Source organism: Mus caroli, chromosome 7, assembly GCF_900094665.2.
Source record: "Mus caroli chromosome 7, CAROLI_EIJ_v1.1, whole genome shotgun sequence".
NCBI classification, from domain to species: Eukaryota; Metazoa; Chordata; class Mammalia; order Rodentia; family Muridae; genus Mus; species Mus caroli.
Window position 1 is genome coordinate 128,935,089 of NC_034576.1, and position 5,536 is coordinate 128,940,624.

At 44.8% G+C, this 5,536-nt stretch overlaps 1 protein-coding gene and 1 pseudogene across 3 annotated transcripts in view; both read right to left on the reverse strand.

Annotated features, from left to right (window-relative positions):
* The window catches only part of Tmem219 (transmembrane protein 219), a 58,718-nt gene that overhangs the window by 29,246 nt on the left and 23,936 nt on the right, over window positions 1-5,536 (reverse strand). The window lies entirely within an intron of this gene.
* Window positions 3,231-3,326, reverse strand: LOC115031709 (annotated as a pseudogene).

Genomic DNA, 5,536 nt, shown 5'->3' on the forward strand with positions numbered 1-5,536 from the left:
AAAAAAAAAAAAACAAAAACAAAAAAAATAGAAAAAGAAAAGGACCGCCAGAGCTGGAGGGCAGAAGAGCCGTGGCTGCTCTTCCAGAGGACTGCAATGACTACATGGGGAGGGAGGTTAAAACCTCCGACACCAACTCCAGCTCCAGAAAATGAGGCATTTTCTGCCTCTTACGGCACCCCATCCCGTCCGTACCCATGTGTAAATTCACACAGATGCACACATATATGCATAAAGATAAAGTTTTTTTTAAAAGAAAGGAAGCCTGGCCAGCACGCCGGGGCCGGAAGAGGCTCTGTGGATGTGATTTTAAGTGAGATGTGCTTGGCACGAAGGGACCAACATGCTGTGCTCTCCTGTTCCAGATACCCAAAGTAGTCAGAAAGTAGAATGAACAGTGTTTGCCTGGGGTTGGGGGAAGGGGAAAAGCTTAATTTGCTTCAAGTTGGGAAATGAAGTAAGTGGTGGGGATGGAAAGAGCTGATGGTTGTCTCTGGGCTGTACATTAAAAAAGTAGTTAAACTAGTGAACCTTCTTTAGTTTACCTGTGCTTTGCCAAATAGAAAGTGGAAACAAGGAGAAAGAATGGTAGGAAACAAAACCTAACTCCACCCACCCTGTCTGCAAGCAGGAACTCTCTGTCAAATTTGACTGAGCCCTCTACGGTTCTCCCAAGCATCCATCTATGCTGAGAATTGCTCTGTAATCTCGTCCCCCACCTCTACTCCAATCCCTGAATTCCCCCCTCCCCAACTCTCACCCCTCTTTCACAGAGAAGGATGATTAAACATGAAATCTTTGAAATTTTATAAAGGAAATTAATATGGGGATTCCAGACAGTGAGGGGTCAGGGCCTCTTAAATAGGATGGTTTCCTGGTGTGGTAAGAACTGATTCCTATGCCCATAAAGACCTTTAGGAAAGTTTGTAGGCTGGACTCAGACAGAAGGAACAAGCAGAAACTAGATTGGCTTGCTAGGCGGGTATGGGAGCTTAGACTGGAGTTCTGGGAGAACACGCTGGATTGTTAGTCTGCAGCTAACCTAACAAGCCATGACAGAGACCCCAGGTTACTATGAAGTCAGCAGAGATTCTATTCAATTTACTTTATTTTCATGTGCGTGTTTTGCACCCAGGTATGTAAGTGTCCATGAGCCTGCCTGGTAATCACCTTGGAAGTGGAGTTACTTGTTGCTGGGATCCACCATTTGGGTACAGGGAGCAGAACGCCAGTATTCAGGAAGAGCAGTCAGATCTCTTTACCATTGAGCCATCCCTTCAGCTTTCAACAGAGACTTTTTTGAAAGAGGAAGACAAAGCTGAGCGTGACTGTGTGTGTCTGTAGTCTAAGATTTGGGAAGTAGAAGCAAGAAATCAGGTGTTCAAGGTCACTCTCCACTATCTCCCTAAGCCTAACCTAACCTAACTTAACTCAGGTCATCCTCAGGTATAACCCTAACCCTAACCCAGACCCAAAGACAAAGCTAGGCCTAGCACTAACCTAACCTTCACTCTAACACTCTCCCTAGCCCTAACCCTAACCTTAACCTAACCCTAGCTCTAGCCCTAACCTAATCCTAACCTAACCCTAGCCCTAGCCCTAGCCCTAACCTAATCCTAACCTAACCCTAGCTCTAGCCCTAGCCTAATCCTAACCTAACCCTAGCCCTAGCCCTAACCCTTACCCTTACCCTAACCTCAACCCCAACCCCAACCCCAACCCTAACCCTAACCCTACCTATACAGGCAAGTCTGGGATATGTGATGCTCTATATCAGAGGGGGGAAAAAAGAGAAAAATAACTTAATGTAAGCATTTAAAATATTGTATGTAGTGTATATGTGTTATATGAGTGTGAGAGAAAAGTATTTTTGTGTTTGTATGCATACATAGTACGAGGGAGTTCAAGGCTAGGCTCTGTTAACAGTGAGTTTGAGGAAAGCATACGCTGCATGAGACCTTATCTAAATACAAAGACAAACAAACAAACAAACAAACAGAAAGCCAGTCCAATTGTAATGTGGAAGTGGGTTAAAGGGGACCAAAGGAAGAGAGGGAAAAATAAGACCAACTCCCAGAATGTAGTCACAATGTGGTGCGGGAAGACTGGGGTCACCACTGTGAGGCTAGAGACGGTGGATAAGTCAAAATACCTCGTGGAGGCAGAACCAGGAGGACTTGGTAAGGAGAAGTTGAAGTGAGTTGGTCTGATGCTGCTGGTATTCAAATACTAAGGTCTGTACCCCAAGACCTGGTTGCTCCAAGATGAGCAGATCCTCATGTAATACCAGCTTTTGTTGTATAAACCTCATCACTCAACTTATCTGCGATTGGTAAACAAACATGCCTATCTATACCTTGTAGCTGGGCAGACAAGAGGTAGGCGGGGCTTTGTTTCCCAAGCTTGGGGTCTGAGGCAGAGACAAGGGAAGAAAGAAGAAGTGGCCATGGGGTAGGTGGATTGTGAGCGCATGGTCATGAGGACCTGCTAGTTGGAGCAGGAGCAGCCCAGGTGGAGCATGGCAAGTGATATCTCTGGGTTATTGACAGGGAAGTAGATAAAATAGCATCGAGGGTTGATATCTGCCCAGCTCTAGTGCTTTAAGACTTATTATACTTATAAGGTGTGTGACTTTTATTTGGGAGCTAAATGACCTAGGGTGGGGTAGAAATCCCCAAAAGATATTCACCACAAGAAATCAAACTCCTTTCTGCTATTTCCTTTCCCTCTGCTCAAGTATACTTGCACCAATGGTTTTAACCATCCCCTGGTGTCTAAAGCTAAGAGCTCCAATATCACAAACATGATATCACAAGCCTGAACCTTTCAGGAACACACCCTATTCCCAGACCCTGTGGGCAGCTCTACCATATCTGTAGGTCAGATATGGAGAGCAAGACTCAGCTCTGCTGTGCCTACAGTGTGCGCTGCCCTGCTCTGTGCTGCAGTTCCCCACCTTGAATGATGCCACTATCTGCACTCATGCAGCCATAACGCAGGGCTCATCCTTGAGTCCTCTTGCCTCAGTCCCTTGGATGAAATCTGTCCCCAAAACTTTTTTTTTTTTCCAGAGCTGAGGACCGAACCCAGGGCCTTGCGCTTGCTAGGCAAGCGCTCTACCACTGAGCTAAATCCCCAACCCCACCCCAAAACTTTTTGTCTCACAGACATTTCTCAGCTCTCTCCTCTACTCGCCTTGCCTTTGTGCCTTATCACCTTTTTTTTTTTTTTTAAATATAGAATGCTTCACGAATTTGTGTGTCATCCTTTGCGCAGGGGCCATGCTAATCTTCCAATTTTAGTATATGTGCTGCCGAAGCAAGCATGCCTTACCAGCTTTTATCTCTATCTATGTATCTATGTATCTATGTATCTATGTATCTATGTATCTATGTATCTATGTATCTATGTATCTATGTATCTATGTATCTATGTATGTATCTATCTATCCATCCACTGAGACTGGTCTTGCTATGTATTCAGGCAGGTCTCCAACTTTCTCTTGCCTCCTCTTCTTCCTTCTCCTCTTCCTCCTTTGGAGCCAGTCTCCTGTCATCCAGTCTGGCCTTCCTCCTCCTCCTCCTCTTCCTCTTTTGGAGCCAGTCTCCTCTCACCCAGTCTGGCCTTGAACTTGCCATGCAGCCAAGCATGGTGTTGACCTCCTTATCCTCCTGCTTCCTCTTTCCACAGACATTCACTTCCATGCTCAGCTAGCCTTGACCTTGTGACCTCCAGCCTTGGTCTTTGGATTATGGATGTGCACCACAGCGCCAGGGATCAACCTCTTTCTTGTTTGGATTGCTGAAATCATCTCAAAACGTCCCTGAAATTCTCTCGGAGGCAGTAAGATCATTCTAATCTTGGCTACTGGGTACCTGTGAGCATCTGCTGCTTCCCCAGCAGATGTGGTTGTGAGCTCCAGCCGGTCCTGGGGTCCTCTACCTACCCCTCTGCCGCAGTGTGGACTCTGTTTCCTCTGTGGCTTTGAGCTTGACTGAGAGCTCCACACTCCCCAAGCAGAAGTTGTATGGGCCTAGGCACATCATCAGCTGCTCCCACCCAGGCACGTCTGACCTTCTCCTCCTTACTCTTCTCAACACTGAATTTGTTTTTCATCTCAAAGAACCTCCTTACATATTTCATATCTACTTGACATCTCCACATGGCTGTCAAACAGAGCTCTAAAGCTTAACATATCATGGATTTTTTTAAAGATTCATTTTATTTATGAGTATACTGTTGCTGTCTTCAGACACACCAGAAGAGGGCATCAGATCCCATTACAGATGATTGTGAGCCACCATGTGGTTGCTGGGAATTGAACTCAGGACCTTCGGAAGAGCAGTCAGTGCTCTTAACCGCTGAGCCATCTCTCCAGCCCCACAGATTTTTTTTTTTTTTTACATTTTATTTATTTTGCATGTAATTCCACAAAGTTGTCCTCCTACCTCTGCACATACTGTAGCCTGCATACTCACCCACACATGTCATACACACACACAAAATAACAATAAGTTAAAAAAAAAAACAACTAAAAACTAAAAAAGACTATGAGGGTGACAGCAGTCAGGCTCTGCTCCATTTCTTACTGACATTTTTAACCTTCTGTCTGATATAGTATAAATTTGGGGAGGGATGAAACAAAGTCTCACTATGTAGTCCTGTCTGGCCTGAAACTAACAGAGATCTACCTGCCTCAGCTGAGATTAAAAGTGGTCACAAATTTTATGGTTTTAGATTGGGACAAGGGACTGAGCTGCATATTTTACATATCAAAGCAGACGTGGCTTCTAGGTTCTCCCAACATCCCTCAGTCCCTATGTGGCATACCCTACCCCTAATCTTGAATTTTCCAGCCCAGGGGCTGGGCTGCTCTTTCTCCAGAGGCTCTTCTTGCTAGGTGCACAATACAACAACAGGGACTGCCTGCAGTAGGCCGGAATGGAGATATCTCAGTAGACCTCAGCAGCTCTTTGTAAAAAACAGTTGCTCCTATTTCTTCTAACCTTAGCCCTGAACAACGGCTGTATAGATTTCATTTGTGCATGACTGCTTTTCAGTTGGCCTTGGTATGCATTATTATTCTGTTATATCTGACTTTCTTACTGCTTTCTTCTGCTGCTCTGGTGAATTCTGTGAAACTAGATGTTCCTTGATGTAATGATTTTTTTTAAAGATTTATTTATTTATTTAATGTATATGAGTGCTCTATCTTCATGTACACCTGCATGCCAGAAGAGAGCATCAGATTACATTTATAGATAGCATTGAGCCACCATGTGGTTGCTGGGAATTGAACTAAGGTCCTCTGGAAGAGCAGCCACTGTTCTTAACCTCTGAGCCATCTCTCCAGCCCAATATAATGACTCTTCTTCTTCTTCTTCTTCTTCTTCTTCTTCTTCTTCTTCTTCTTCTTCTTCTTCTTCTTCTCCTTCTCCTTCTCCTTCTCCTCCTCCTCCTCCTCCTCCTCCTCCTCCTCCTCCTCCTTCTCCTCCTCCTTCTTCTTCTTCTTCTTCTTTTTAAAGATTTTATTTAT